General features: G+C 38.2%; 1 long non-coding RNA gene across 1 annotated transcript in view; it reads left to right on the forward strand.

The window, feature by feature from the left end:
* LOC125960823 (uncharacterized) overlaps nt 1–8,301 on the forward strand; it is a 31,844-nt gene extending 23,543 nt beyond the window's left edge. The window contains exon 2 of the long non-coding RNA XR_007470885.1: nt 1,513–8,301. This is a non-coding gene — a long non-coding RNA (uncharacterized LOC125960823). The remainder of the gene's footprint in view (nt 1–1,512) is intronic.
* Nucleotides 8,302–8,798: the final 497 nt, after the last annotated feature.

Below are 8,798 nucleotides of genomic sequence, written 5' to 3' on the forward strand. Positions count from 1 at the left end.
AAAAACAATGGTGGTTGGGAGTTCTTTGCTTCTTTGGCTTAGCTCTCAGTGTTATTCCATTTTAATAAGCAAGTGATAATGGGCATAATCTATGTTCTTTCTCCAGCTCAAGTCCCCATCCTGAGTTCTTTGTGAAGTGTGGGATTTTTTTTTTTTAACCAAAAGAAAAATAATGATAATAAAAAGGCTTCCTTAACCTCAAGACATTTACAGTTCACTCCTTTGCCAGTGAATTTAAAGAAGGTGGTCATAGCAAAAGATCAGTTTGTGTTACCTCAAAATTTTAGGACTCATGGAAAGGCTGCATGTATTGCAGATGATTCTGCTCACAAATTTTAAGGACGTTTTATGGACTGTGCCCAGGCATCTAGTACCATTTCTGCTGGAATAAAACAAAAAACAAAACAGAAGTTAAATCAAATTACCTATAGGTAGAATAGCGATAGTACTTTCCCTTCTTATCTACTGTTTTACTTCACTTTTGAACTTCCTAAATTTTTCAATAAATTATTGCCACTGTTATTCTTCAGTGTGGGGTGCCTATAATGAAATAAAAAATCCAGGGTAGATTAAAGAAATGACAGAAGTGGAGGGCACAAAGGAAATAGACTTTTCAAGATAAAACATAGAGTGATGTCTAAGAACAATAACTTCTTGGTGGCAATCTTAATATTCCAGTTTAATCTACAGCTGTTTTTCATGGGGTCAGAATAAAGAGGCCACATTTGATGTCTGGATGCAACTCAGTTTATTTTTAAAATTTATATCAAACATTTTGAATTCTATTAGTTTTGTGTTTTTAAAAAGAATCTGTTAGGGCTTCCCTGGTGGCGCAGTGGTTGAGAGTCCGCCTGCCGATGCAGGGGACGCGGGTTCGTGCCCCGGTCCGGGAAGATGCCACATGCCGCGGAGCGGCTGGGCCCGTGAGCCATGGCCGCTGAGCCTGCGCGTCCGGAGCCTGTGCTCCGGTGCAACGGGAGAGGCCCGTGTACCGCAAAAAAAAAAAAAAAGAATCTGTTAGATTGAAAAGAAATCCAATAGTTTTAGAAAACTAAGTAACCTGTAGTTACTTAAATCACAGGTAATTGAATGCTTTTCTTTTTTAGCATCTTTAGTGCTTGTTCACTCCACAGTTTTTATACTTTTAGATGCACCTGCTGGAACAAGAAGGAGTAACTTTTGCAGGAGATTTGACACTGATAGTCATGGATAGTTATCTAAAAATTATTTCTCGACTCCAGTTTAGTTTCATTATAATTGTACTGCATTGATGCATAGCCAGGAGAGATGAACAAAACAGCCATTCTGCGTAATATGGACCAGTCCTCTTCCCTGTGTTATTAAGAGGGATTTGACTTAGATACCCATATGTCTGCATTTAGAATCTCAGCATCAAAGCCCTTTAAAGTCCCTGTGCCTCCTTAGTTACTACATGACTGAAAGTACCCTTTTTTAGTTTTAGCGATATTTATTAGAGATTTTTAAAAAATTAACTTGTATTTTATATTCCAGGCCTCTGCTGTGGATGAAAAATACATTTGCCATTTAAGTCATTTAGACAACAATTGTAGCCATATTTGATGAACAGAAGAGACTCCAAATCTACTTTCATATTTTCTCAGCCTTACTTATCTGACAGAATGTAGCTGACTTCTATTGTTTTGAGGGCTGTTCTACCTCTGAGATCTTATGATTCAATGCTCACGCACAACAGGTGCCTGTATGTGTCAGGGCACAAACAAAGCCTGCAGCAGTATGGAAATCCTCTCTTGGCATATCAGTCACTGGCATGCTTTGCTGTTGTTGTCAGTTTTCAAAATGGTTCTGCAAAAACAGACCTGCAAACTGGGACACAAGGAAAAAGGGATGGAAAGTTAGAATAAGTGACAGCTGAGAGAGGCTTTATTTTTTTCTTCTCTGCCAAGGAAGAATTATATAGCCCGTGCCTGTTGGAATGGTGTGAACATGGGATTCCTGCCCATTTGCAATTCACGTTTTAAGTAGAGCACATAAAATTCCCATACACACTAATACTGAGGTTCTGAGTGTCCACAATTATCAAATATGCCACAAGCTATCAGAAACATCCAATGGACTATAGTTCAAAATCCTTCCTTTATCCAACACCTTAGACCCGTCTCGCAGGCTTCGGGAGAGGTTGAGATGTTGCAGTGGTGTCACGTGTAATTGGGGTGACATCCTCAGACACTGACAGTTTTCTCTGCCTTTGGGTTAGAGCACAGTTACTGGATCTGAAATCAGTTTTGCCTCTAAGTGTTAACATTTGGCTATCGAGTGTGTGTATGTTCACTATAGAAGAATTCATTTGGGATGTTTTGATGTTCAATCAGGAAAGGAATGTCCTGGGAAGTCTGCCATACCCTGGTTGTGATCTTAGTTACTTTACATAATCTCTCTGAACGATGAGTGTACAGTGAGTCCTGCCCTATCACTATTTATTGGACTTTGTCATATTTGTGCTTACCCATCATCTTCTGTTTAGTCTTTCTATATTTGCGAAAATCCTCAGGTTATGAGGCTAGTCTTACTAGGCTAGAAGTCAGAACCAAAATCCCCAGCAGCCTTCCTGGTACCTAGGGTACACCTGGGATTCACCAGTCGAATGCACCAGACCTATGCTTCAGTTATGAGCAATGGGAAGAGTTTGGTGCTCAGTTCTCTTTATCTGGTGGGGAGGCAGTTGAAGCATTGTTGTTGGAGAAAAAACCACTACTTATTAAAAGTACATACAAACTATAAATGTGCCCTGATTTTAAAAGTTCAAAATATGAAAAAATATTAGCATTTTTAGAGTAAATGCAGTACAATAATTTGTACTGTACTGTGAATGTTTAATGGTTTTGAGCCTTCCCTGGGATTGGTTCTGGTTTTAAAAAGAAGCCTGCCAACTCCAAGCAATTTTTAGTAGCATATTAAGGAGGCAGTTCTCACCCAAGCCTTTAGTTCATCTCTCAACTGTGTTACAGTTATGTATCCCTTTATTTGTCCAAAAAACTTTGAGTTTATAAGGAAAAGATACTAGACCAGTATCTTAGTCAGTTTGGGCTGCTGTAATAGAACACCATAGACTGGGTAGCTTATAAACAATAAAAATCTATGTCGTATATATGGAATCTAAAAAAAAAAATGGTTCTGATGAACCTAGGGACAGGCCAGGAATAAAGACACAGACGTAGAGAATGGACTTGAGGACACGGGGAGGGGGAAGGGTAAGCTGGGACGAAATGAGAAAGTAGCATTGACATATATACACTCCCAAATGTAAAACAGATTGCTAGTGGGGAAGCAGCCGCGTAGCACAGGGAGGTCAGCTCGGTGCTTCGGGACCACCTAGAGGGGTGGGATAGGGAGGGTAGGAGGGAGACGCAAGAGGAAGAGGATATGGGGATATACGTATGCATATAGCTGATTCACTTTGTTATACAGCAGAAACTAACACACCATTGTAAAGCAATTATACTCCAATAAAGATGTTAAAAAAAAAAAAAAACTACATCTACCAGTTCTGGAGTTTGGAAGTTCAACCTCAAGGTGCTGGCAGATTCAAAGTCTGATAAGGACGTGCCTTCTGCTTCATAGATGATCATCTTCTCCCTGGGGCCTCACATGGCAGAAGGAAGGAGTGAGGCAACATTCTGGGGCCTCTTGCATAAGAGCACTAATCCCATTCATGGGGGCTCTGCCTTCATGACCTAATCACCTCCCAAAGGCCCCACCTCCAAATACCATCACAGTGAAGATTAGGTTTCAACATGTGAATTTTGGGAGGACTCATTGTCTATAGCAGTTGGTAATGTCTCATTTGGGACCTGATCTGTATTCACTTATATGATTTTATTTATTTCAAAAAAACCCTCTCCTTTTAGACTTTATCTCTTCCAAGGGGAAAAAAAAATCCAAATCGTTATTTTTAAATATAAAGTATTCCATTCTCTGAGGAGTTTAGTCAGAAATATTCTGCATCCTGCTGGATGCCTAATGGAAGTAAACACCAGAAGCCTCCTGTTATTTGAGATGTTAAAGATAGCAAGTGTTTACATATCCTGGATGTATGCTAAGAACTGTAATTCTCTTGGAAAAAAATTCTAAAGATAAAAGTTTGAGATAAAGTTAAGCTTTCTTCTTCTTCATGATCAGATCAAACAATCTTTAAAATAAGGTACTTAACCAAGATCTATGTAGGATGGCCCTTTACTTTTGGATCAGTTTCTATGACTAACTGGGGGCGTCGGAGAAGAGAAAATCATAATACATCCCAACTCGGTGACTTGCTGGTTTTATGGTTGAGATCAGCATGGAGCATCTAGTCAGAATTGTATCCAAATGCACTTCTGTAAATTTGCACAGAGGTCCCTTGGAACAAGAATTATTATCTAAGGGATAGTCATGTCACAGATGGGTCAGAATTCCTCTCTCTCCTTCTAGTTTGTTAGCCTTGTCACTTGAATCATCCCTATTAACCCAGGAGAAATAAACTTGAATTTTCAGTAATGATTGCAAGGACATTTCTGCCTTCTTGATGGTATGTCCAGGTAGATGCTAACAATAATGGTCCACACATAAAGATCTTGTTCTTTAGTTGCTGCATGTTTTACACATGTATAATTACCTCTTAATTAGCCCTAAGGGAGAGGGATACCTTTAGGTATTGTTTGGCTTAAAAGAAATTTTTCTTTTCAGTAAAATAATAGAGATATCCTGCTCAGGGTTTTTGTATTATATACAATTAGAGAGGTTACTCATTAATTTGGAATTTTTAAAATGTCTACAAGGAAAGTGAAACACCAACTGACTGGTGGGAGCTTTTTCACACATACATGGAATGCCTCTACTCAAAGAGAATGAAATTGATACCACATTCAGGTTACTGGCCTTCTGGTTATAACTGGTTTATTCGAATGAACATTTATTATCTACTCTATTTCAGGCCCAGTGTTGGTACTTTAATGAGGGATACATGGTGTCTGCCCTTAAGGTCCTCAGAGTCTTGTGTCTCAGAGACTCAGCTGGGTTAACACTGCAAGGATTGCTGAGTACTAATAAATCCAGGATGAAAATTACTTTGATTAGGAATTTGCTTTAGCGAAGGGTTTTAAATATCTTTTAGGTTAGAATCTTCATAGTAAAATCAATAATGTAATATATATCTAGCTACTGTTCACTCTTCTCAAATGCCCATAAATTATATAGAAGGTGCTGTTCAAAGAAGCTATCAAACTAAAATAGAGTCAACTGTGCTTAGTACAACTAAATATTATCCTTTGTTTTGAACACAGGTTTAAGAGTTTATCATAATATCAGCCAATGTTAATTAATGATCTGTTACGTCTCATTTGCGTTTCACAACCCTGTGAAGTAGAATTCATTAGTCAGAGGTTTTAGCTGCAAACAGTAGAATCCATCTTGGACAGTTTACCAAAACCACCGATGTATAGAATAGTATTACAGAGAATCTTTGAGAGGGTTTGCGAATCAGATGCAAGGCTATGTATCTAGGAACAACACTCAATACTTATCTTCAGAACTGGCACAATGAAGAGACTACCTTTGTGCCACTGTCCCAATGAGGATAAAGTGCCAGGAACTCAAGTTTACCGCCACTATTATGGCCATCAGCACCCATTCAACTTTTGTGTCAGGAACTCAACTTGCAACCAAATTCACTGGTGTGTTTTACAACCACTGGTAGCATGTAATTATAGGAATAATACAGGTACAGATCCTATTGACAGTCTTCCTTTTGATTCATCCACTTTCTCCACCTTCTACATTCTTGACAGCTCTGAGTTCTCCAGTCAGTACTCACCACTCCCAAATCATGAGCTTTTTCAGGAGAAGGTGGTTATGATTGGATATTGGGAAATAGGTTGGCTGTTTGGGAGTCTCTTAACATTCAGGGGGAGGGTGGTCCTAGGTAAAGAGCTGGGGGCGGACCAGAAAAAGTGTGAAGATACTGAGACTTTTGTAAAGCAGGGTCTGCAAGCTGATGGGTAAGAGGAGAGGAAAGGGGTATGGGAGTACATCAAATGAGAACGTTTTCTTAAGACCCTTGTTGTGGGGAACATCTACACAGCACTAACAATCACCTCATGCCGCATTTAAAATCATTCAATCAAGATGGTTATTCTTGAAATAATGCCATTTGCAGCAACATGGATAGACCTAGAGAATATCATACTAAGTGAAGTAAGTCAGACAAAGACAGATACCATATGATATCACTTATATGTGGAATCTAAAATATGACACAAATGGGGCTTCCCTGGTGGCGCAGTGGTTGAGAGTCCGCCTGCCGATGCAGGGGACAAGGGTTCGTGACCCGGTCCAGGAAGATCCCACATGCCGCGGAGCAGCTGGGCCCGTGAGCCACGGCCACTGAGCCTGCGCGTCCGGAGCCTGTGCTCCGCAACGGGAGAGGCCACAACAGTGAGAGGCCCGCGTACCGCAAAAAAAACAAAAACAAAAATAAAATATGACACAAATGAACTTATTTATGAAACAGAAACACACTCACAGACATAGAAAACAAACTTAAGTTTACCAAAGGGGAAAGGGGGTGGAGGAGGGATAAATTAGGAGTTTGGGATTAGCAGATACAAACCACGATGTATAAAATAGATAAAGGTCCTTGTGTACCACAGGGAACTGTGTTCAATATCCAACAGTAAACCATAATGGAAAAGAACAGAAAAAGAATATATATATATGTATGACTGAATCACTTTGCTGTACACCAGCAACTAATACAACATTGCAAATCAACTATACTTCCCTTAAAAATGGCTATTCTTGAGTGAAAATTAATGTTGCCATGTCTTTAGATAAGAGACTGTATTTTTTTAAACAGAAATGACAAACGTAATACTATCAGAAACTTGTGGCCAAGAATCAGATTTAAAACAAGCAGTTCCTGCTAATTACAACTTCATTGATTTTCTTTTGCCAAAGTCTTTCATTTATGACGCATCCGTATTTGTCTATTTACTTGAGAGTTTCCTCCGAGGTCAAGAGGCTACACAGTGATTCAGGCAGTTTAAAAAAATGGAGAGAAAGGCCTCTTTCACACTGCAAGTCACGAAGCTCCCCTGCCACTTCCCCTCCTCTGCTCTTGGCAAAGCAGGTGATCTTGGCAAAGGCCCCACTCCTTTCACATCCTCTGCCCAGGAGACTTTCATGGGACTCCATTTTCCCATTAAAGCTCTCATTGATATTATTCAGGGGATAAAGACAAAGGAAAAGAAGAACAAAAGGATCCGTTTGAGGGAGTTTCTATAAACTTGTAAACTAAAGGCCTTATTGAAAAGACTTCAAATATGTATATGCTTCAGTGATTATTTTTGAAAAGAATGGTATCAGTGAAATGATACCATTTGAATTCTTCTGCATGTTACAAGACATTACCAAGGGAAAAAAACCATGTGACTTTATGAAAAGGAGGATTTGGTCATCAAAATCATGCCTCCCAAAACACATCACCCTTAAAAATCTAAAAAGACAAGAAAAATATCATCAAATGTGTTTGTCATGAGCATATTTTTAGATAGGTAAAATTTATGGTTAAAGTATATATACAGCTGTTTACATGCACTGAGGCTTATATAATCATTTGGAAATTTGTATTTATATGCGTATAATTTATGATTTGGGGGAAGTATTAACTAACACTAATTTAAAATTCTCTTTCTATCTTTGACTTAATAATATGACCTGATTATATATTTTGGTCATAGCTATAATTTATTTGATGTTGGTCCTTGGTCAGGGATGCAATCCCCCAATTACAGTGTTGTTCATATGGAGAAATGTGGTCCAATCAATGATGACTTAGTTTATGACAATTTCTAGAAGAATACTGTAATGAAAATTAGAAGCAGAATATTTGCATAGTTCACTTATAGCTTCCTGTAAGGGTGTCTAGCACATACCAGGTGACAGGTTCAATAAATAGTTCAAGGTATATTAAGCAAAAACACCAAACAAACCACATTTCTGACCAGCAAGTATAGGATATTTACATGTGTGCAAAATGGAAGGGGACAGATAAATACATATTGGTATTTGGTTTTTGTGTATATTAATATTTTTTGGAAGGACACACAAACACAAATGCAATAATGGCAGTTATCCTGTTTGAAGTTGTGGAAGGGGCTGGATAGACAGAGGGCCAGGCTGGGAGAGTGGCTGTCACTGTGGACATTTTCAAACTTTTTTGATTTTTGAACTCTGTGGTTGTACTATTTGTTCAAAATTAATTAAAATAAAATAAAAACAATTAGAAAATTTTATGTTTTAAAAATGAGTTATTACGCTTGTGAAATCTTTCTTATAAGCAACAGAGCTATAATTTCTTTTTTGATAATCTTTCCTTTTAATCTTGTTCTTTTTACCCAAACTGCAACATCTGGGACATAAATTACAAATACATTTTACTGTAATTACTTTTTGGTCGGCATGTCATTTGAAAACTGTAAATTTGGGGGGACTATTCATATGTCAAATTTTACAGTCTATAAATTTGATGGCTTTTTCAGAAACTATGGCATTAATTGTCCACAGTGGGAAAAAATATAGAAAAGATTAAGAACTACATAAAATGGAATAACCAAGTACATGAGCCTCAAATGTAGACCTCAAGTTTTCATAAATGGGAAGCTTTCTGGGTTGCTGGATGGGAGACAGAGAAGATATATGTCTATGAAAATCATGAAGGCTTCTTAGAGCTCATATTGAAAACCACTGAACTATATAATCTGAAGGTTCTTTCCAGCTCTACCAGT

Source organism: Orcinus orca, chromosome 13 (assembly GCF_937001465.1).
Source record: "Orcinus orca chromosome 13, mOrcOrc1.1, whole genome shotgun sequence".
Classification (NCBI taxonomy): Eukaryota; Metazoa; Chordata; class Mammalia; order Artiodactyla; family Delphinidae; genus Orcinus; species Orcinus orca.